General features: G+C 37.2%; 1 protein-coding gene across 4 annotated transcripts in view; it reads left to right on the top strand.

Moving 5' to 3' along the window:
- The first annotated feature begins 99 nt into the window (after positions 1–99).
- LOC308200322 (uncharacterized protein) overlaps positions 100–24,652 on the top strand; it is a 78,182-nt gene continuing 53,629 nt past the window's right edge. For all 4 annotated transcript variants that reach the window (XR_013955478.1, XR_013955479.1, XR_013955480.1 and 1 more), the window contains exon 1: positions 100–22,979. The gene's annotated coding sequence lies outside the window, so the exon portion shown is untranslated. The remainder of the gene's footprint in view (positions 22,980–24,652) is intronic.

The raw sequence follows: 24,652 nt of genomic DNA on the forward strand, positions 1-24,652 counted from the left end.
TCTCTTTAGGAAAATGCAAGAGAATGTGGTGGTGTCCCAGGCCTCACTGCTAAACCTCCTTTTGTTCTTCTTCCTTTGCTGTTGACAATTTTCTCAAGGTGACATTGATGGATGTGTTCAATTGGCATGCTAATACATGGATAAACTGTGAATTGGGAAATGGTGCAACACAGAGGACATGAAATATATTCAGAGCATCAGCATTTCATGATTTTAAACTGTTGGTGATATAAATTCTTAAAGATATGTTGAAAAAAAAGATTTATCTTTTTACTTTGCTAGTCATGCAGATGTGAATTTGGCATATGGTAGTCATGATTCATCAAAAAAGGACTTGGTAGATAGACAGAGGTGACCATTGCTTTGTCCCATTGAAAATAATTTAAAACTGTGTACTTTTTCAATAAAGTATATTAAAATCACAGTTTCAGAGTGCATTTTAAGTCCAGTAATGTATTTGTTCCATTAATTAATAATGGGAAGGAAATAAACTAAGTCAAAGATATTTTCTTATGCTCTTAGCCTATTTCTGAAAAGATTCAGAGAAGAAAATGAGTTAGCTTTTATAATAAGGGAGAATAGCTTTTATTAACAAGTCAAGAAAACGTGCATATATGAAGCTGAGCAGGTAATATGCTGTGTTGATTTATAGTGAAGTTTTGCTTTCTGGAAATAGCTATAAAACATCTCAGTCACATTTAGAAAGTGAGCCAAAGCCCGATTAAAGCCTTTTCCCTAACTTGGGCAAGCTTTAGATCAGATTGTTTGATTTGCTTGCAGATGGCAAAATTAAATACTTTTCATCTGTTACAATTTGTGGGAAGATACATAAGGTAATCTATATAAATGGATGATACTGTTTTGTTAGTGTTCTGGCCTATAGACAGTATGTCAGCTAGGACAAATTCCTCCTGAGGAAATTCATAAGCAGAGAAAGTGTGACTTAACAACACGTCTGCGTCAGCAGAACTCATTATGGTTTTCACTGAGAATTCATTGAGGCTCACCCTCAGTGGGCAAAGATCAAGACCAATATTTCTTAATTCTAGGCCTTACGTTCTTCTGTGTAAGGGAAATAAGATAAAGAAAATAAGTTTTTGGAGTCTTTTAAAGCTCTATACAAAAGGGCTATTTATCCTACCCTTAGTATAATGAGTTCCCTCTTGCAGTTAGTAGTAATGTCCCTGTTGTGGGCATGTTTACTGAGGATTTTTATTTTTCAAGCATGTTTTAATCTCCCAGTTTATCTTTGGATTTTTATATGAAGTAGAGTGCTACCAAGAGAATAACCTTGCTCTACCATAACCTTCTAACAATATAATACATTAGATACAAAATAAAATGCCACTATTCTAAATCTGGTGCTGGAAGACTGCAATTTCCTATCTGAGAGCAAGAATGCTTCTAGCATTAGATAATAACTAAGCAGATTTGCTCTGTATCCTAGGTGAGAATAGGGACCCAAAGCTGATGGGGCTTTGTCTTAAGCATGACTATGCAGGTTGTAAGAGGAAGACTAGTAAAATAAAATTTTCACTTAAATGCACCGTAAGTAGGTTCAAATGCACTGGTTCTTTCTCTGGTTCTGAAACCAAACAGATCTTTGAAATTTTTTTTTTCCCTCACCTTTTTTTGGTTGAGTATTTTCCTCCAGACCTCTCTGTCCTTCCTTGTTGGTCTCACAGTAACTCACCAAGGGAATAATTTTCCAGCTAACATTCAGTCAAGCTGTTGTCCTAGTGGCATGCTCTGTTTACTAAGGTAGTTGGGGATTCAAGGCATTTTCTGCACTTGGACGGACACAGATGTTGTGCAGTTCTTTGCTTTGTTTTTCTATGAGCACCAGTCCCCCCTACGGTCCAAAATTGATCCCAATACTTTGTTTATAAAGTATTTTAGTTTCTGATTTTCCTTATGATTTTCCAGAATGTACAACACTACAGCCTCATAATGCTTTTGTATGCAATGTTTGTTTTTTCTCAGTGCAACTTAAATGGGAAATGCTTATAAACCAGGTGTTTTTTCCTTGTTTGTTAGTAGAAAGTGGAAAAATAAACAACAACAAATACACCTTTCTCATTAGAGGCTTAGAAAAGCTCTGCATGAAAATGCTTATTCTGTCTATGTACAAATCATCATTGCTCTTACAAAGAGAAGAAATACATGAAAGGAGAAAATTGACTTCTACTGAACCATGATAATGGTAACCTAATAATAATTCATTGTTAATTTTGGAAAGGGTAGACAGTTTTGTAATTAGAAAGGAGCCAGGGAGTAACAAGAGACGTTAAAATACGACAGTGTAAATTAATATTGTTAAAGAGATTAGAATATGCATGTATAAATGAGTATTGCTCAGAAGAACTGACAGTTCATTCTCATGTATTAAGACAAAGTTTATAGGCAGAATGTACTGGTGTAAAAAAAAAGCTGTTGCTGTGTAAACAGAATAATCCAAATAAGTGTAAAGGCATATTTAATGAGTTGTCATTTCTTTGCTAATTAAGACATCTTTTTAATTTTATGTTCATTCTTGTAGAACTTTGTGATGTAAGTTAAATGCAGCTTCGTAAAGCCAGTGAGTGGTTTAGGAGAAACGGAGATTTCACCTTGGGTTCAGATTTATGGATTCTTGCCTGTTCAGGTTCTGCTCTTCAATTGAGTAGGTTGAATCAATGACAGTTGGGTTGCTCTTTTCTGAATTGCAACCATCAATCATGAGTGCACGAAACAGATCAACAGTAGGCTGGTGATAATGCTGTGAGATCTCTAATTATTTGAACTAATTGGCAGCGTCCATACTGGTAAATTAAATGTGTCTGGAAACATTTGGGGGCATTGAGGCCAACTGGCTCAGAGTGGCGTATGTATATGCTAGTGAGATCTCTTGGCCTCCGTATCAGAGCAGCTGCAATACAAACTGCCTATGTCCAAATGCAGAAACGATGACTGAGCTTTATGGGACAGAGTTAACTGACACAGGCTGAAAGCATGCCAAGAGCTATTCGAAACAGTTTTACAGAAAAGCTGATCTCATTCTAATGCATAGGAATGTTCCTGACTGTTTAGTTTACCAGTCTGTACGTCATCATTAGCTCTGAAACGTGGAGAAAGTGTGAAGATACAGTGAAGTGGCTCTGTGCTGTCATACCATAGCCTGTAGCAGCTCATAGAAGGTGGGAATAAATTTCATAATCTCACTAATCCTAATCATAACCTCACTAATCCACTAATGCTACTTAATTTAAATCCTAAAAATGTCCTGCAAGGTCTGATCCAAAGCCCAATGTAGTGAATAGAAAGACACAGATGTATATATATGTATATATATATTTACAAACATATGCATATATATAAACTATATGCATTTTTAATAAACAGGAAATTAAGACATCATCCATAGTTCTTATCTCCCTAAATCTGAGATCAAATCCAAGTAGAACCAGGAGAACTGTACAATATGTTTCTACACAGCAAGAGGCATAGCTGAAAGTTTCAGCTTCTGCAGGGCTTGGATTCATTTTTTCTTTTTTCTTTTTTTTTTTTTTTGCTGTTTTTGGTAATGGCATTGATTTTCAACTTATTAACCCCAGCTGCCTTGTCTTCCTTTAATCTTGATACAACAAAAGCTGTTTGGGAGCTCAGAACCAGGCATGGACACACCATTTTTTAATGGCTTTGTGTGGGAAAACTGTCTGCCCATAACTGTCAGTGCTGCAAACACGCCTTTAAAATCCTGTAAGCCAGAGAGCCTCAGGCAGGTTTTTGCAGCTGTGCTATCTCTTCTCATTGTTTCTGTGACACTGAGACTGCCTGACCCACTGCATTTTGCTGCCAGGGCTGATTCTGCAATATATATGCTAGGCAAAGCAGGTGGTTGCCTAGAGCAAGAAAATATTAAAAGCAGCAGTGATTGTTTCATTGTGTAAATGGCTTCAAGAGACTGTTTCAGTTTTTTTCTGATAGCAACAGCACCAGAACAAGGCACTGGCCCTTTGGGTTCAGAAGGCAAGATGGAAGTTTGACTCAGAAGGTTTGAGGCTAGAACAAGGCACTTATTTCCAATTGTCTCCTGGGCCCTTTCTGGCCTCCAAGGACTTTTACATACTGGCACTTTCTGTGCCTCACAAATTCCCACTCATGCAACTTTAAAGTAAATAGGCATTCACAATTGGAAAGTTTTCCAAAGGAGTGCTTCAAAATCCTGCAACTGTGGAAAATATTGTTTACTTGGTTTTCCTACTTGATTATTCTATTCCCTGAGCTGTCCAAGATACTTCCATTACTGTTTTGTTTTTGTTTTTGTTTTTGTTTTTGTTTTTTTTCTTCTAGTCCAAGTTCTTCCCCATGGTTCTGAAGTTTTCAAGTAAGTATTTAGCTGGCTTACTATTTATCTGTTTTACAACAATGTGCTCTTTCTGACAGGCCCAGCTCTCCCATGTACCTACTAAGAGTGAGTATATATGGTTCCCATATATAGCATCTACAGAAGATCTCACTGGAGTTTATCACTTACAGTCCAGTCTGAAGGCAGTTTTCTTTTCCTCTCATCTTTAGCTTTTGGCCATTAAGCTCAGAACCTATTTCTGCCAATATAATATACATATATATTTTGCTATAGCTCTTTGGGAGGATTTACCTCATCTTCCAAAGTCGGTTCTATGTTTCTTCCCTATGGTACTGTTGAAGCTGGATGTTATAACTTGGATATACTAAATCATATTGTGTTTTCTTGTGATGCTCTGAGTGAAGAGAGATGTTTCCAATGCTTTCAGACTTTTTTTGCTCCTTCTTCCCATAGTAACTGGTCGATGAAGTGAATGTTATTTTACTGTTTGTAATTCCAGTATAAATTATTTTAAAAGTCCATAGTTCTGCCTAGCAGATGCTTTGAAGAATTTCAGAGCACATTGTTAATCTGGGAAGAACCCATTGACTTTCCCATTGACATTGATTGGTTCAGAGGTGGAGTAAGAGGCACTTTGCATTATAGTTGACTTAGATCTAGGTTAAAGACAGTAAACAAAGCTATATTACCCTTCAGTATTAACAAAATGTATGCAGTGTAGTTTAAAACAAAAAAATATATCATTCATAATATTTGTTAAATGTTAGATGATTTGTTAAATGCTTAATAATCAGTTTTAAGAACCTGAAACTTCACTTTCAGAGTTAGATGTGATTGTAACTGAAGTGAGTGTAAACAAGGTATGCTCTTTCATATTTTCTTTAACATCTCTCATAGTATTGCATTACCAGGTTACAGATATTTAGAACATCTAATCACTGAGGCTTCCTTTAGTTCTTTAATTTAAAAAGAAGAAGAAGAAAAAAAGACACCCTTAAGCAAACAGAGAAAAGTAATTAAAGGATGGTAATTCAATTTTTAATGGTTTTCTCCTAAGTGTGTAAGTGGCCTTATTAGGGAGCAACCAGTAGAGCTGTGAACTGATCCATCCATCCAAGTGCTGAGATGATGAAACCTTCAGAGGACAATTTCCATTTCAACATTGTTGAACAGATTTGATTGCTCATCGTTTTGGCAGAAAGAACCAGATAACTGTGTTTATGCCAAGTTACCCTATAACACCTCACCAAGTGTGAAAAGGTCACTTTTTCTCTCCTCTGCTGCTATCAGTTTCTGGCAGCATATGGGGGTGCCTTGTCTAAGCACAGATTTGTATCTATTTCACCCCAAGTTTGACAAAACAGCATTAAAAAAAAAATCTATGCTGTATCAAGATAAGTGACATAAAAGCTGCTGCATTCCTTTTGATAATATTTTAACTGCTAATTGAAAGTCCATTTTTTTTTGTTTACATTAAATGGAATTGAGGCTGAATCTCCAGTTAGTCATGTCAGGGCACTTCAGAATCCAAGCTCCTTATTGAAGAGTTCATTCAGGAATGGTTATCTCCTACTGAGTTCTTTTATCAAAGGTTTATAAGGAGTTGACAGTTATTTGGGCCTCTGTAAGACCAAACTCAAAAGCTGTTTTTGTTGTTCTTTTTTGTTTGTTTGTTAGTTTGTTTTTTTCCCTCCAGATGTGGTCTTGAACTGCACTTATATATGTTTAAAACAGCCTTGTAAAAAAGGGTTACCACTGACAATTCTGAGTCAAATTCGAACCTTAACACCAGAAGTTCAAGTGGTTAATGCTGGGTTTGTTTGACTGTGTTAGGATTTAGTTTGCAACTTTAACACACTGGGTATTTCACTTACAGGAGAAAGGGAAGATCAGATTTCAGTTCATAGCAAGAAGTGTTTTGAATCAACTATTTAAATGTCTTAGGAAAAGTGCTAAGTGCTTAACTGAGAATAGCTAGTTGGGACTAGTTGGGATAGCTGAACTAATCAAGAATGCTTTTGGCAGACATGCAAATGTGCAGATGGCTCCTGAGACAGGAAATAAAGAATTGTTTTGTTTCATTTCTTTGTTAGTGTTTTGGCACTGGTCAGTTGGGTTTCAATGGAAAATGAAAGATTATTTTTTCATTTGCCCATGTTGTTTGTGGGGGAAAAAAGGTAGAATTAATTTGTAAGCAGCCAGCTGCATTGCTGGATCTTGTAATACCACCTCTGAGACATTACTGTGATATATACAGTAGTTTAGATAGAATCCCAAGTTCCTGTCAATATTTTGTTATCAGTTATAGTTAATGAAGCTGTTTAGGTACATCTGTTTCCTGTATACACATGTGAGTGAAATGTTTTGGGGAAAAAGAAACCTGCTTATATTGCTAGTTTCTAAACATCAAAAACAAAACAGACCCACAATTAATTTGTAATTTCATTATCTCTAACAGACTTTAAAAAGCAGGACACCAAACCTAGTGATAAAGACTCTAATGAAGACTTTTGATTTCCCATCATCAGATCTTTGTGGTTTTCAGAAAGATGTTTTGTTTTAAAGCAGACATTCTTCCTGTTTTTTGTTCTTCAGTCTTTAAAAGTGCAAATACAGATAATTTCAAGAACTCAAAGGAAGTCTATCCTCTGGAGAAATGCTGAAGAAAATATTTTGAATTGCACTTAAAACCTGAAGTTAATGTGATACACTTAAATTTATACAAGTATGGATTCCATATGGGATATTTAATTATTGTCCTTTAGGTCCACTAGTAATGATATGAGTAGAGATCTCAGTAGGAAGATAAATATTCTGTGAGATATAAGAAGGTCAAGAATTGTTATTTTCCACTGATAAAACCTTTCTTGGCAGAAATCTTCCAGATTTTATTTAAAAGAAGAAGAAGAAGAAAAAAAAAAAACTTTTAAAACTTGGGTTTATGAGTACTTAGAGAGGCATTTTTTAACCATTAAATCCTTTTGACATATGGCAGTCATTATATATTTGCATCTGTCTATCTTGAAAGATTTTTTTTTTCTAATAGAAGATACTTAGAAGCTTCACATTTACCATATTTTTCAATAATCACTTGAGAACTTCTTAACAGTAAACAATGATCTTAAACTGCCTTGCCAAGCATGTAAATGATCTACAATGCCTAATGCACCAAAGATTTTTGCATATTTTCAGCTCTGCATTTGGGACCTCTAGGCAATGCTGTTTCAGATTAGGACAAACCATGAATTTCTTAACTGTTTCACTTGAGAGAGGGCTTTATCCTTCTGATATTCATGGCAGAAAACCTGGAAATTTGTCCTACCCTACTTGTCCAAATACAGCAACCCTATCTTCATTAGCATCTGATAGATTTAAAAGTAGTAGAGGGTATCCTATGCAGAAAATAAAATACTCCTAAGTAAAATAAACACACAAAAAACTTTGTGCTTAATACCCCGGGCCATCCAGCTCTTGCCTGAGTCTTACACAAGAAGCAACCTCCCTTGTAACATGGCAGACTTAGAAAAGGGAAAGTATGGCGTTTTGAAAGGTAAGAATGACATAATTTCCATTCTGTAAGAACCAGTAGAAATATCAATGCTATATTCTTGGAAATATTCTTTCTTTTATATAGACCATTTTATATGGTAAAACAACCTAAGAGCAGGTAAGGCATATAAAATTCAGCTTACCAGAACTCCCAGTCTCTCTCAAAGAGATCTTAAATGGTGCCTATAAGCTGAAGTGTAACATCTGAAAAGTCTACTTCCTGGAAGAAGAGGATATTAAACTATAGTAAAAGCCTTAACATAGTTAAGTAACTGTGTAACATTACAAAATACTCCCAACAAGCCTTCTGGCTCATTTGTTACTGAACTTCCAGAAACATGAATTTCTATTACCAACTGTATTCTGGAAGACATTTGCATCTCACCTAAATGAAAAAAACAGGTGCTTCTCAATCAGGCAACACTCTGACATATCAGTAGATCAGGCTTTGCCCTTTTTTAATAGCCAAATAATCATTGAAGAAACACAATCAAAGCATTCATGAAGAGGAAAAGAGAAAGCAAGTGGATATAAAATTGACATATTATTCTTTGTTTCAGTCTTTGGAGACTGCTATGCTCCACATCTGTTTCTTCTCCAAGGTTTTATCATGACAGATCTTTTCTGCTATGGCTTATAGGGCTCTAGGTTCTTTTAAATTCTTCCATTTTGTGTTTCTATTCATACTTACTTGTTTTACATGAGTTTTCAAAAGAAATTCAGAAAAAAAAAACACCCAACAACAAAAAAACACCCCCCAAAAAAACACCCAAAAGAAAAACACTCAACAAACCAACAAACCCTAGCATTGTATCCTAGAAGATAAATACCTTAATGAATCTTTTTTGGAGTTTTACATATAGTCTGCTACCATCAGATCTAAAAAAAAAAAATGGTTTCACAGTACTATAGAAGATATTTGTGTGTGTGTATGTATCTATACATGTATATATATTTAAATATACTATCATTCTGGAAAAAAAAGTCACAAAAGTCACATTATAAAGTGCATTCTTTTACTTACACAGATATTGATAAGCAGCATGTCATCCTAGAACATCCTTACTTTCTGGTTCTGATTACACCTTCTTAACCTAGTCTATACCTATGCACTGGAGTGCAATAATTCATGAAATATTATGGGCCATGGATATTTCAAGCTGGCCTCTCAAGTGACAGCATAACTCTTTCACAATCTCCTGGTCCAGTCTTCAACAGAGAATGTAAATCCTTGTCTCCTTTCCCTCCCTGATGAATTTAAAGAGTGCAGCAGTATTTTCTCTACCCATTCATTGCACAACAAGGTTCCCTACATTTCTTTACATCTGTCCTCCCTACATGGACTGCCTCTAAGATATCTAATGTATGGGCTGGTGTGTATGTGTTAAGAAAGAGCATCTATTGAAAAGCATCAGATGACAGTTTTCCATTTCTGTTTACTTTAACTTGGTATTTTTCAAGGATGTCTTGTAGGGATTGCGCTTCAGGTCCCATTTGAAGTTTCATGTTATGAGCTGTTTAGCACTGTAACTGTTTTGTGCCCCACTTGAAGTGGCCTGGCAGGACCATTCAAAGGTAATTGAATTCCATGGTGCACTTTAAAATTATGTTTGTAAACACTGTATAAAGTATAGTGCTTAAAGATTTACCTTCTCAATTCATCTTTCCTTTCCTTCAGAAAGAAATTGGATTTATCTCATGTTGTGGCCATAACAAAATTCTTTTCTTTTTTCCCTTCTATTTCCTATGAGTTTGCTGGAAGCTGTATTGGCAGGAAATTATGACACCTACTTAGACTGATTTCAGAAGGCAAAAAAGTATATACGGGCTTGATCCAGTATTCCTCAGCAAGTACTGGGTGTTTGAGGTGTTTACTGAATGTAGGGCTGGAACCTCACTTTTCCTGGGCTTTCTGCAATTTACAGCTTGTTTTTCTTAGCACAGTTTAAATTATGTTAGCCTCCTGGCTCGTTAAGATCTGCTGGTTCAAATTCACTCTTGTGGTAACTTCTTCAACTACAGTGAATTTAGCCTATTGGTTAACACAATTACAAGAAGAAACACTATTTATATCTGTGGTGCTTCTATGCTTTCTCATTTTTCTTTCACCAATACTGTCCTCAGAAAATGACTGTTCTTATAAAGGTTGGAGACCATGACTGTTGTTTTTTTTTTTCTTAATTATTATTATTATTCAGTTGTCTCAAGATAATATATGACCTTTTACCTTTACTGAGGAATTTCCCCATATGTCTGCTCAGAGAATTTTCTTAGATGATTCTCTGTGGATTTCATTCCATGTTTTGTAGAAGTGAATTATGATTGGATTAGAAAGGCGTAAATCTTCCTGAGTTTTCAGGAGATGATTTCCTGGATTTCCAAAGTTAGCAATATGTCATTCTATCTTCACCCATGCCATAGGCTCTCTATCCCTGTTCCAGGTGGAATTGGTTTCTGCCTGGTTGAAATTAATTTGCTCTACATCGGAGTTCTTAAATTTTAGCAATCAAAAGCAACTGAGACCATGCAAACATAAGCAAATGGCTTTTGAAGACAACAGCTAAAGTGCCTCAGAAAGCCTACTGCTGAGGAAACAATCAAGCTAATCTTCTGTCTGTAGAAGACAGCTTTCCAGCAGGTGAGATCTATTTGTACAAGAGAAACATTCAAAGAGCTAAAACTATATAAATAATTGACAACAAAATGACATACCATATTTTTTTCTTACTCTATGAAAGGCTTACAAGGTATTGCATATTGCTAGTTGGCTATAAAGACAAATATGTATTCTTCAGAATTCACTTAAAACTACTATCACATTTATGTTTCTGTTGAGAAACATATTAATGTGAAAAGCACAGTGGAATGTTAGACTAAACAAAATTAAAAATTTGAATTAATATTCTCATAAGTTTTTCAGTATTACATCAACACAGATTCCAATTTTTGTGTATCTCTGTCAATATGATGAAAAGCAAGATTGATTGTATATGGGTGGTCATGTCTGTATGTAAGAATCTGATATGCCAGGTACTTAAAGGGGAATGAAACAAGCAATAGAGGTGTTGGGTTTGCACTATATGTGCTTCCTAATTAGAGGAAGTAGAATATTGGAACTTCTTCCTAAGTACACCATATAACCATATATTTTTGCATGAGGGTCTCTCAAGGAGCACCGAGCATCCAGAATGCTTCTCTGCTTTGCGCCCGTATTGGTCAGCTATTACAGGTGCTACTTTTTCACTAAGAAGGGAATTGGGTTCCTGATCACTTTTGGTTATTGAATGCTGGCACCTGGCACAAGTCTAATTGCCAATTCAGAATATTTGTAGCTGACGCTACTTATATCAACCACTGTAATTTTTAATATTATCTTAAGTGTCAGTCTTTGTCCCCTGCTGCGCCATCTCAGTAAGTGATAAAGAGGACTTCTTTCCCAAGGAAACTGTCAGGTGGGGCTCCACCGGCTGCCTTCTGCTTTCTCATCTTCGTAACACATACATGAGCCTGCTAGGAAGGACTGTCTGCAGGGGAAAATTTGTTGGCTTGGTTATAGTGGTATAATCATATCAGTTATAATTACACCAGTTTGGCCAGTATAACTCCTCCTTTGGATATATTTAGTATGGAATAAAGATATCTTTTTCTCCATATACAGCTTTCAAAGTGACATAAGCTAAACCAGAGATAAGCACTCATATTACTTATTTGAGTACCCAAGTAGAGAGTTATATTTATAACCCAATTATAACAGTTATAATTAAGCCACTAAAACTATACTAGTAAATTTCCCAGTGTAGACAAGCCCTTAATTAAGAGGTATGATCTGAGAGGTATTCAGTTGGCTAATGCCACCCAGCTTTAAAACAACACTGTGTCCAATTCAGCCAGTAGCATTTTGTGCCTAGTTCAATGTGGGGTTAAGCCGGAGGTCAGAGGGAGACCTTTACCAGCTGCAACCTGTTCCTAATATAACTGAAAATATAGCTGTAGCATGGGGGAAGGAACAGGCCACATGGCCAGTCTGGTGTTTCCCACCTTTTTTAAGGATGCTTGGTCAGGATTCCTCTTAGGGTCAGATTTGTGTCTGGCAAAGAGATTAACTGTTTCCTTCTGATCTGGACCAGGGGCCTTTGCCACTTCCAGCCATGGCTGCTGCAAGTGCACCTTTGATTAGACCATAACTCCAGCAGAGCGGACTGGTAAAAAAGGCTGTCACCTACTTAACAGATGATGTTGTAAGAGTGCAAGGTCCTGCTGCTTTGTCATTTACAGGTATTAGCTCCCAGACTGAATTTAAGACCCTAGTTTTGATTTAGAGAGCTCCAAGCAGCTTTGGACTATCCTAGATGAGCAAATGACTTTTCAGTACGATACTTTTAAAGTTACAATGAGGAAAGGTATCCCCTTTCACTTTGAAGAAAGGAGGCAGGTGTCTAAGTTCTTTGTTAATGTCATCCCTTACTACGGAAGGTTTAGGGTGCTGCTCTTCAAAGCATGTTGCAAAATACATCCTTTTCTATGAATTTTGGAGCACGTGTGTTTTGATGGAAATTGGAGCTCTCTAAGGAGTAGGAGAGGGGACATTTTTGTTTGGGGTTAATCCTGATGGTTGTTAAGGAATGTTGTGGATATTCAGATCCTGTTTGGGAAGTTTGAAAGGTATAGAAAGGTACTGAGTACATGTTCATTCTTTGTTTGTGGCAATTTCTATAAATATTTAAATGCATATCGTCAGCTGTACTGATACTCTTTGACCTCAGAGTTGATTATATTTTAGTAGTAGGTAGAATATTCTAATGAACTGTATTTAGAGATTATATACACATAGAAAGTTAACTGTTACAGGAAACACCCTTTAATTTTTGAAAAGTATTTCATAGTTACAAATCAATCTGAGTTCAGAAATAAGCACAGTACTAAGCATGGAAAAATAGCTGGAGGACGTGTATTTTTGGAACTCCAACCCCAGTTTTCTAATACTAGATTTTAGCCAGTGAACAATAGTATGGAATATCAATAGAGCTTTGCAGTTTTCAGAAAAAAAGAAAAAAAAAGAAAAGAAATAGAAAAAAAAAGAAAAAAAGACCCCCAAAGTGAATAAATTTTCTAAATCATTGAACACATTCAGAAGAGAAGGGCATCTAATCACATTTCAGCTAGTGCTGCAGACAGTAAGTAATGAATTGGAGAAATCAGATAAAAATGCTAGCAACATTTGTGGGTAAGATCTAGAGCTGATAAATCAGGCCCATATCTTCTGCTGCTTCAAACACAGGAGAAGTGCACAGTTGATGAATTACAGAGACTGATGCTAATGCTTTAATTAACTCCCTCTCACTTTTCTCATAACACTTGAAATTAGAAATGCCTGGTAGTTGACAATCAGTGCCTGAGTGCCATTTCTACAACGAGAAATTTTCCACTCCTGTCAGCCCCGCATGTGATGCATAACCAGGCTCGGTAGCATTCTGAGGGGTAATGCATTTTATTTCATTCTGCAGTTGCAATTTGAGTTACTTTCTTACACTTTCATCTTTCCTCACTTACTTGTGGGGCCTGATTCTAACTGCCGTTGCACAGGCAAATCTCCAGCTGAAGGTAAGAGAAATCTGGCTGATGCAAGACAATCATGGAGTTAGTCTTATAGCTTTGTAAAGTGCTTCAGGATCCTTTGGGATAAGGTATGCTATATCATTTTCACTTATTATGTTTTAAAATATTCATCTAAAAATGCCTGCTTAGGCTTTGGGCACACAGCGGCAGGACTTCTTGAACCCAATTTGAAGGCACATGTAAAAGCAATAGTGAGTAGCTTTGAGGAAGTTCTCCTGAGGCTCTACAGCTTGAAGAGCTTCTTTGGGAAGTGTATACTGCCAGGCTGGTGTTTTTTTTTGCAAACTCTGCAACTCTAGTAATATGGTTTGAAATGAAAATAAAATACAGAAGCTTAGTTGATTTATGTCACTTGCTTAGCTGTGTTTAACACACAGACTGAGTCCTGAACTTATTTGGTCATTTTGATGATTGGCCAATTATGTATAATGAACTGTACACTTTGGCTTTTTATTTCCTGTTTGGCTCTGAAGAACAATTACAATACCTCTATGAGAAAATGTTGTAGACTTTTTAAATGCCATGGCGTATTAAATATGCTTGGATTTTGGCAGTTGTCACTATCCATTACTCTTAAAAAATTATTTGTGAACATTACAGATAAAAGACAATAGAGCTTGAGGAAAGACTGCTTGCCATAGAAGTAACACTGATGACAGTTGTACAACACTACAGATAGCTGTTAATTTGTTTTAAGCTGCGGTCAGCATTTTTGAACAGAAAATTTTACTATAATTTTGTTGTAACCTTTTTTCCTCCATGGAAAATATTATTTCCTTAGGGGATAAAAAGCAAATTTTCCTTAATATCCCCTCCTAGTTGTTACTTTAAAGTGATGTTATGAAACAAAATGAACAGTTTCTCTTCCACTAAAAGTGTGTCATTTTGAATTTCATGTCAAAACGTTTATGAGAATGGAAATTTTGTCCTTTTGTTGACTACCTGTTCTTTTTTTTTTCTTTTTTTTCCCTGAACTGAATACTGTAAAACACCATAAAATTTTAAGTGTTTATAAATAGCAGCATGTTTGGATAAGGAAATATAAATCAGATCTATCTGATTACCGACTTTGGGAAAAGCAGATGAGGAATGAGATACTTTCTGCAAAAAACATGCTGTTTCTATTCAAGACATTTTTCACCTTCATATTGCAGTATAACAGTCAGTGGCCTTGATCCAACATGCACTAAACAAGAGCGTTTGTTCATGCATATCTCCATCAGTGTTGGTAGAACAGCTTTTTTGCTAAAAATTAAGCATGTGCATAAATGTCTGCTGGAGTAGGGCCTAACTTAGCAAGAGACTTCCCCCCCTTGAAGCCCAGTGCTTCACAAACCCAGTTTGGTGAGATTATATGCACAATGCGTTCCAGAGCCGTGCTCAGCGTCTGATGCATCATTTGACTTCAATATGTGCTCGTTTTGGATTCTTTGCAAAATGTGGATTTGAATACAAATGAGTCTGAACACAAGCCAACAGAGGGACCTCCTTCTGTCTTAAACTATTAAATGCCTAAACATCTACAATTAAACAAACAAACAGAGAACCTGACACTAACTGTCCTGAGCTGTAACAGACATACTTATGTGGTTTTATTTTTTTCTCATGTGTGTAATTGAACACAACCAAGGCAAGCCCACAATAAATTACAATGGAACTTCAGCATTAACATCTGTCTGCCCCATGTTGAATGGAGGCAAAAAAAGTCCACTTTTAAATCAGTATCTCTTCCACTGTCCGTTCCCTATAAGGGAAGCAAGTGAGTATGCACCATGCCTTGCCCATCATTATGTTGGTTCAGGTAGGAAACAAAATGCTGGTGCTGGGAGTGTGCTTTCAGCTACTCTGCTCAAACAGACACCCCCGTGGCCCCTACATCTGATCTTGAATCACAGATCAAAGGAAAATGCAGGCTGGTAATCTCAAAGCACACAGCTCTCAGACCATGAAAGCAAAGAACTGCACCTTGTGCTGCAACCGTTAAGGGACTCTGCAATAAATCCTGTTGTGACACTACAGAAGGATAGGTGAAAGCCACCCCCTGTGTTTGACTTGTAGCTGCCACTGTGGACCTTACAAAGCCTGTTCACTTTTTCTTTTTTTTTTTTTTCTATTTTTTTGATAGTGTGAAGGTCTCTGTTATATGTCATGTAGTAGGGTAATCTTATAAGAGCAGTGACTTGCATGCTTTTTGCTAGGAGACAAGAATTTTTGAGGAAATACACATTTATGTCATACAAGTGACAGGCATTGATGGCAGCAGACTTCCCATTCAGCAAAGTGAGGGAGAAGCTCCTTTCCACTCCAAGGCCTGATGCACTATTTAAACCTTGTGTTTGGACCAAAACCCTGGCAAACTATAGGTAAGTGGCAAAACACTCAATAATCAGGATTAGGTAATAAAAATGAAATGGTTTATGGGATCTTTGCAGGTCCTGGGCATGGAGACAAATTTCCCTGATAATTTCCATTGAATTAAAGCATCTGGGGAAAGAGGCAGAGTGCCTGAGTGATGATAAAAGTGCGGAGAAAGATGTAAGTGGTGACCTGAGAGGAATCGAGTGCACCTGCATTGTCACATGGCACTTGCAGCAGGCACAGTGGTAAAACCCATCCTCAGAAACTGGAGATTTTGGCCACAAAAATTCAGCATGATGTAGGAAGAAGGTATAGGCTTACCTTGCTACAACCTCCATCAGGTTGCAAGAAGAGTTAGCCTGAAGCAGAGCTGAGGAGGAGGAGAGAGCAGAGTTAGCTGTGCTGGGGCTTTCCCACTCTTCTACACCTAGCCAGTATGATGCGACTGCTTAGGTTGGCAATGTTGGGAGGGTGGGGAGGAACCCTGCAGAGAGGAAAGGGTTAGGCATCTACCATCTGCCACAGAGAGGGCAGAAGATGCTGGGGAGGGGCTGAAGCAAGGACAAGCACACCTTTTGATTCTTTGGTTGAAGCCCTTTCAGCTTTGCATGAGGCACAAGGAGGAATGGTGGTGTTGAGCCATGCTCAGTGCTCATTCCCTGCAGTTCAGCGAATGAAGTCGTTGCCTGCTGCTTTGGGGAGACTCTTTCACGTTTTAGAGGCTTTGTTTGTGTGGTCATGACAGGTATTTTCTGTAACCCCAAGGATGAAGAAGAACTAGTAGAAATGAAGCAGGTTGCAAAAAGGAAACCTAATGCTGGAAGTTGTGGTGGTGGACTCCATCTCAGAGATGCTTCATCAGAAGCTCTTAGGGAAAGAGCTTGGTGGGGTTTGGTCCTTTCAGAAAAGAAATGCTTAAAGATAGTTCTTGGAGTAATTGCTACGCTGTAGTGACTGGTTAAATGATGGAAACAGATAGGCTTTTCTTCTGGGTGGTTTGTGACAGGTAATACCAAAATGATTAATGAGTTACTGGAGAACAAGTATAGACCTAACTATTAATCTGTGTGGTATTCATGAACTGCATGAGCATAGCTATTCGGCTGGAGAAAAACTCAGAAGTCAGAGCTTTGAAAAGCTTAAACACATAAAAATGTTGCACTGTTTTGTGCCTCCAGGAAGCATAGTAATGTGAAACATCCACCACATGTTTAAATTGTGTAGGATTATTTATATATGTGTGTGTGTGTATTTATAGGGATAGAGAGAGAGAGAAATAAAATGATGTGATATTAGTATTTTAAAGCTGTTTCCAGATATTCTGTCACAGCTTTAAATGCCTAGGATGAGAGAAATTAACACCCAATATTATCCCAATTTTTATTTTAAAGTAAATCAGGTTCTCAGATATCACAGTGGTCAAAAAATGAAATAACCTACAAGAATTAATGGAGGAACTGGATCATGAAAGCCAAAAAATGGTCTGAAAATAAACCTGATTAAGACGATAATGCTCAAGATGTACAAAGGAAGGCTGATTAGCATAGATGAGAACATCAGTGAACAAGCAGAGGAATAAATCTAACATAGACAGCTGCTCAGATCAGATCAGAACACATTTAAAAGATGAAAGACAACATAAGGAGCAATTTCTCATTTAGACTGGAGAGGAAGGCCTCCAGCTGATATGTTCCTTCTATAAATGGCTTTTGGCCAAGACACAAAGCTTCATCCACAAGAAATGTGGTAGTTGGTTTACTTTTATCCTGAAAATCTGTGGAAAGACCATGACAGGAATTCCATTATGAGAAAAGGACCCAAAATGATGAATAAAACAAACTTAATCAGCAATTACATTTAAAATCAGAAAAGCTAGTAGACTGGGGAGAGAACAAAGTTCTGACTGGTAGCTTATGCACATGTGAAGTAAATATTCCCCTTACCTCACAGTGGTTTTGGAAAAGCCCCATTGATATTTATTTATTTATTTTATTGAACGGTCTTCACCTGATTTAAACTGTGAAAACATTATTAAAGTGCAGATTGCCAGCTGTTGATTAATTATTGTGATAAGGGTTTAGGAGTGAGAGTAAGTCTCTGGATGATGAGCCATTCTGTGGAAAACTGAAATATATTATCTCTGCCCTGAAAGACAAAAAACAGAAGGGTAGAGGGCACACACACACTGCAAGCAAATATATGTGATACAGACAAAGTTAGCTACAAGAACTGGTAACTGGTTTGTTTGTTTGTTTGTTTGTTTGTTTGTTTTTAAATTGGAAATAGATGTTTAAAGGAAGGGAATAGAAAGAAGAAAGACCTGAACTTGTCATCTGTAGCTTACCCAGGTTAAGTAATTAGACATCTTTTTATCCCAAGAGAAATTAATAAGACAAAAAAAAATCTAATTTGGCTAATGTTCTGTTATCATTGGTGAGAATAATTCTGAGCTGACATTACCATGCAGTGGCCTTACCAGCCCGATGTGTCTGAAAGCACATAGGGTTGGGTATTTTCTGTAGGCACAGGCAGTCACGGCTGTTGCTATTTTTGTGTCGACTCCTCTAATCACTCAACACATTTTAAAACAAGATATAATGATAGACTGTGTTGCCAAGACAGAAAAATCAACAAAGTATCCAAGGGAATATGAAAAGAAATGAAAATTCAAAATGTATTATAGGAAGAGAAATATAACAGACAAAAATCTTTTGATAAAGTTGTTTCTATAAACTTGGCAATGTCTCTGCTATAAGTAAATATGACTGCCTGTCTTGCGTTGCGTTCAATATGTCCAAAATCAGGAGGGGAAATACAAGGAAGTCTGTTCTCTTGGTATTGCCAGCTGAGTTTTCAGGCCTAATCTGTTCTGAAATTAAAATTAGCTCAAATAGTTGGATTCCACCAGGAAATTCAAAATTGAGAATTTCCTTCATAAATATGGATAAGAAGGAGACAACTTTTTGGATGTCCTAGACAGTGATTTCCATTAGAAAACAAAATATTTTCCCACCAGTTAAACAATGCTATCTCTGAATTTCAGATATTATCCTATACATGACTTAGGATAGAAGTCCCAAATTCCAGTTCCTACTTATGAAGTATTTGTGGGTTTGTATTGGCATTTTTAATGGTAACAATTGAATCAGCTTACATGGAACCCTAGGACTGAGTTCCATCAGCTTTAGCACTGCTGCATCAAACACGAGAAGCTGTAAAAACACTTTGATTTAAATGAGATAGGAAACACCACAGTTTAGCACTCCCATCCTCAGCAGTAGAAGTCCCAATCCAAAACAAACTGACATAACTAGAACAACTTGTGTTTCTGATATCAAAGGATTTTGGTTGCAACCACATATCATGGTGAATTAGGCATAATCTTGCTAAGCTTCTCTTGTAAATGATCCCTTTCCATCTCCATTTTGTTTGGGGGTTGGGATATTTTTTGTTTTTGGTAAGTGGTATTACTTACAAAACCTAAAACACTTTCTGGCAAATATAGGAGAAATAAATTCCTATTTAATTAGGGCATTGTAATGGGAAAAACTAGCAGGTCTTCTTCTGAATCAGTTACTCCATTTATCCAGCAATGCAGAAGGATAACCTTTGTCAGCTGAAATATGTGACTTTCTGGAAATAGATCACTGGTAATTAGTAAAACTAAAACTATATTGTTTATTTTTGAAAAACATGCACTACATTTACATCTGCAAGCCCTGTGCTCAGCAGGAGAGAGTCTGTAACATGACACGGTTGGTGCACTGAGTTTGACATCCCAACACATAGATAAAGTGAGGAGTTTAACTCTGGGCAAGGTCTAGCCCAATCCCTTGGGCAGATCACCCATCATCAGCTGGAACACTTCACTGCAGCTTCTCAAATGCATCTTCCAGTTCAGCTTCATCCCGATCACAGGTTGATGCACAGCTTCATGGAGTGAACCACAGCCCAGTAAGGGGGAAAGAGCTGCTTCAACAGGTACGTACCTTATCCCTTCAAAATGCTAATGTAGGAGCACACAAAATAGCTTTTTCTTCCTGATTTTTTTTTTGTTAGACATTCTATAATAGTTTCTGAACTGAAAAATATATTTGTATCCACAAATAAATTTTATGCAAAACAAAGCAAAAAAGTGTGGCCAACAAAAATGACTAGAAGATTCATACTAAGTCAACAAGAAAGTTGCTCAATTTTACACGAGCTATTAAAACTAATATATCCTATGGTTTTGCATGATAGAATCAGATGTGTGCTTAAAACATGTCTGATTTACTGATGTCAACTAGTACAAGTCATGTACCTGATTGTATCTCAGACTGGATTTTTCATACAATGTTGATGTCAGATGCTATTCTAGGTACTCAAAAAATCTCCATGTCAGCAAAATACATTAACATATTCATCTTGAAATTGGCCAAATTTACTTTTTAGAATTGTATAAATATATCAGGTGAATTATGCTTTTTTCACTGCTTTGCTGATGCAGGATTAAAGTTTTGGTAGATTTCCTGGGATGTGTAATTAACACCCTCGCCTGCTGCACAAATGGCAATGGCCACATGCTCATCTCTGAGTATTCATTTAAAAAAAAAAAAAAAGCTTTTCTGGTGTATCATTGTAGTAGATAAGCTTTGGGTCTTTTTGTTTTGTTTCTAAGCAGATGAGACTAATTGCATTCAAATCCATAAACTAATATAAAGAAATAATTAGAACAATTATCACATAATCAATCTTAAAAACAAGCTTTTGGAGAGGAGGCTGTGATGACAATTTCAATAATTTACATTTTCCTGTTATTTTCTAATTTAAGTATTACTATTTTGCTACTATAAAAATAGGTCTTAATTTTAGTATTTTTTTTTAATTTTTTTTTTTAGTTAAACTTATCTTTAAATGCCCTTAGGAATAAATTTGTACTCTACACCAAATTAAAAGAAAATTTAATATATATAATTTTTGGTTTTAAACAGAATAATTTTAGCTATTTTTTAATTGATAATATTTGATTGCGGGCAGAACTGTCTCATTTATTGTATTTTAAATATACATATTTTCCCTTTTACAGCATGTAATTTATCTCTGAATACTTAAGGAAATCAAACCCCACTGTGAAAAACATGCCATAATACTTTATATAAACTATAATATGAATATGCAAACAAGGCAGAAGAAACAGAGCTCCACAGGAAAGATCATTACAGGTCCTCAGTATGAAATAAGACATTTCAGTGAAACCAGAAAATAACCAAATAACTGAAAGTTTGTTGTTTTTTTTCTTTTTTTTTCCTCTCAACTGGAGAAACACTTCTCACTTCTTCACTTCCTTATGGTTTATATCCTGAATCTGTTTCCTGAAAAATGGCATTGCCTGAGAAATACAGCTGCCTATCAGAATAAGACACACTTATCATCGCTTTTCTTTTGTTTTCCAGAATGAAAGCAATTTTGCAACTGTGTGTATAAAGTGTGTACTTGGAGTATTTTAACATACTGGTACTTTTTAGACTGCACCTTTGCTTTTGCTTGCAGAGGCAGCAGGACGGGTAACCCCTGAAGTCTCTGTGTTGGTCCTCCACTTGCCCAGATCATGAAAACTTAACATGTTCCCTAGATCCCTGCCTGACCCATGTGCCCAGGCTCTGTCCCAAGTCAACCAGGCTGTCCCCACGTCTGGAGTGGGGGTACAGCCAGGAACACACTCAAGGTCAGGACCCACTCAGTGCACTCTGCCAGCAACCAGAGAGTATCTTGACCCAAATGCTGCTCAGGCCAATGGAAAAGCCCCTACAGACTTCAGTGCAGACTTCAGACTTTAGGTCTGAATCCAAAGTATGGAGCTCAGATTTGGTTACTGAAGTTAATATACTTTGAATACTTACGCTAAGTATTCAAAGTATGGCAAGCATTGATATTTGACCTTGAATCAGTTTGGGCTGTAAATGCATTTATTGTGTGATCATGGAAGAGAAACATAAGCTGATCAGGTCACATAATGACTTAATTTATTTTGCAGGGTTGCAGAAGCAAATTCTATTTCAGTAGCTAGAGAGCCTTTTAGTTCTTGGAATTATATCCTAAAAATCTTTAAAAACTGTTACTAGAAAAGGCATAGCAAGTCCCATGTATGTACCCATGAACCTGGTGATATCCACTGTCACCACAGCAATATTATTACAAAATATCTCTAGACTTTAGTAATGCTGTTCAGAATAAACACAAGTATATTCTTTACATTGTTAACTGTGTCATATCTGCTGTTCTCCCCAGGTCTTCCACTAAATAGCTACAGAACAGAAGAATAATCTCCTGTACCACCTTTCCTTTGGGGATTTTTTATCTGTATTTTAGTTTGGCACACAGTACTGGGCATCTTGATCTCGACTCAGGAGGGTAGAATAAATTGGGCACACACAGAAAGTATTTTATAGGGTGGAAGATGAGTGCCTGATTCATCATAAAGCCTGTCCTGGTTCCAGTTAGGACAGAGTTAATTTTCCCTCATAGTAGCTGGTAGGGTGCTATGTTTTGGATTAGGATGAGAAGAGCGCTGATAACATGCTGATGTTTTAATTGTTGCAGAGCAGTGTTTACACCAGGCCAAGGACTTTTCGGCTTCTCGCTCTGTCCTGCCAGCGAGCAGGCTGGGGGTGCAGCAGGAGCTGGGAGGGGACAGACCCAGGACAGCTGACCCAAACTGGCCAAAGGGGTATTCCATACCATCTGACGTCATGCTAAACAATACATAGGGGTGGCTGGCCGGGGTGGGGGGACAGCTGCTCGGGAATAGGCTGGGCATCGGTCAGCGGGTGGTGAGCAATTGCATTGTGCATCACTTGTTTTCTTACACATTATTATTGTTAATACTATTACCATTATCACTATTATTATTATTATTATTATTATATTCCTGTCTTAATAAACTGTCTTTATCTCAACTCACCGGCTTCACTTTCCCGTTTCTCTCCCCCATCCCAGAGAGGGAGGGGGGAGGGTGAGCGAACGGCTGTGTGGTGTTTAGCTGCCAGCCGGGTTAAACCACAACAGTAAGGACCCACCCACCACTGGGACACCAAGTGCAACTATGAGGCTTCTGCAGACCTTACAGGTAAGGGGGACAAAAAAACAGAAATACTTAAAGTCAGATGTCCCTCCTTAAAAGTGAGATTTAAAGGAGTATTCACTGTGCTTGTTTATTTCAGTCAGTCTTGACACTAGATCTTGTGCTTCACTTCAATATCTAAATTGATTTTTAAAATGCCGTGTTAAAAATATTTTCATTCTGCCAAGTGTAGGGGGAAATACTTGCTAGATTAGTGTCTCTAAGTGCTTCATATGCTTGCTGCAACTTGAAACAAGAAAACTAAATGACTAAAATTCCAGTACCTAGTATACACCTATATCTTGTTGTGCAAAGTCACCCTCAGGTAATACCTATGCCCATATAAAATAATAAAAGTTAAGGCAAAAAGGAAAGGAGTATATAAAATAGCAACAGCATGTGATATCAATTATGTTACAGCCAAAAATAATACTTCTTGGCATGTTATGCTTAAACTGTGTTCTGTTAATGTTACTTGGATATAGGCAGTTTTCGATGTACACTTAGAAATATTTCTATTTGAGAACTATTAGGAAAATATTTTGAAATTACAATGTTTGAGCATGTGGAATGAGTTACCTCCCACAATTATGTGAACTACTGTATTGCAGAACTACATTAGCTTCCCTGTAACTAATGAACCATGTCATTAATTACAGACATCCAAAAGGGGAAAAAAAAAAGATTCCAAGGCAAGCCAAGTATTTACTATAAATAAAAGGGTCAAGAACTACAAAGTAGCCATTTCATTCTAAACCAATTGTGTTTAATTTTTACCTTCTTTCTCCTCAAATTTAATTTGGAGCAGATTAACTTGATTTTATATGTCAAATCTGACAGCTGTAGGTGTACCGCCAATGAGAATTCCATATGGAACTAGGATCATGGGAAGATTTTCAGTAAAAGTGTTAACTATTTTAAGGATGTGTTTATTGAGCTCATGTGACTTCTTCTCAAGATAGGTTTCCCTTGTATATAGCTAAGAAACAGATTTTTGCAGGTTCCCCTTTGATTGTCTCATGGGCAAAACTGCCTTCAGTTTTCCATCCCCGCATCAGACCAGTAAATGGCTGCACTCCCTCACCTCAGAGATGTCCTGTGGTTGGAGGGCAGAGCCCCGGTTCTGCACTGGGGCTGCAGTCAGAGTTCACCCACCACAGCAGTGGCAGGAGGAGCCTGTAACCCTATTTCTCCTCACCTGCTGAAGCAAATGGGATGCAGTGGGTGCCACGAACTTTCTGACATCTGTGTGTGTTCCTTGGCTTTTGGTAGGAGCCAGGTCCCACAAGGCTTTTTCACTGTTGTAATGTTAAGGTATGGCAAAATGCAGTGCAAATCCTAGAAATTCACGTAGAGCTAAAAGTCATCTGCTGCTAATGGGTTTGATTTATGGTGTTGGGATGGAGAGTGCCCAGATAGCTCTCTTTGGTGCATTAGAGATGTCTCGGTGCTGGTTGCTGCAACTGTTTAAAACCATCATACACATGCTGCCTGCAGGAAACATAGCACAAATGTTTGCTTCCTTCCTTATTTCAGGCAGTCACTCTGCTCCCCTCCTACATCCTGGCTGAGAGGCATAGTGGGACAAATGATTGTCATTTGCTTATAAACCTTTCTGTGGAGGAGAGTTTGCCTGTCATACAGCTAAGGGCAACTCTCACTGATGACTCCATCCTGTA

Source organism: Anser brachyrhynchus (genome assembly GCF_964034855.1).
Source record: "Anser brachyrhynchus genome assembly, chromosome: 10".
NCBI classification, from domain to species: Eukaryota; Metazoa; Chordata; class Aves; order Anseriformes; family Anatidae; genus Anser; species Anser brachyrhynchus.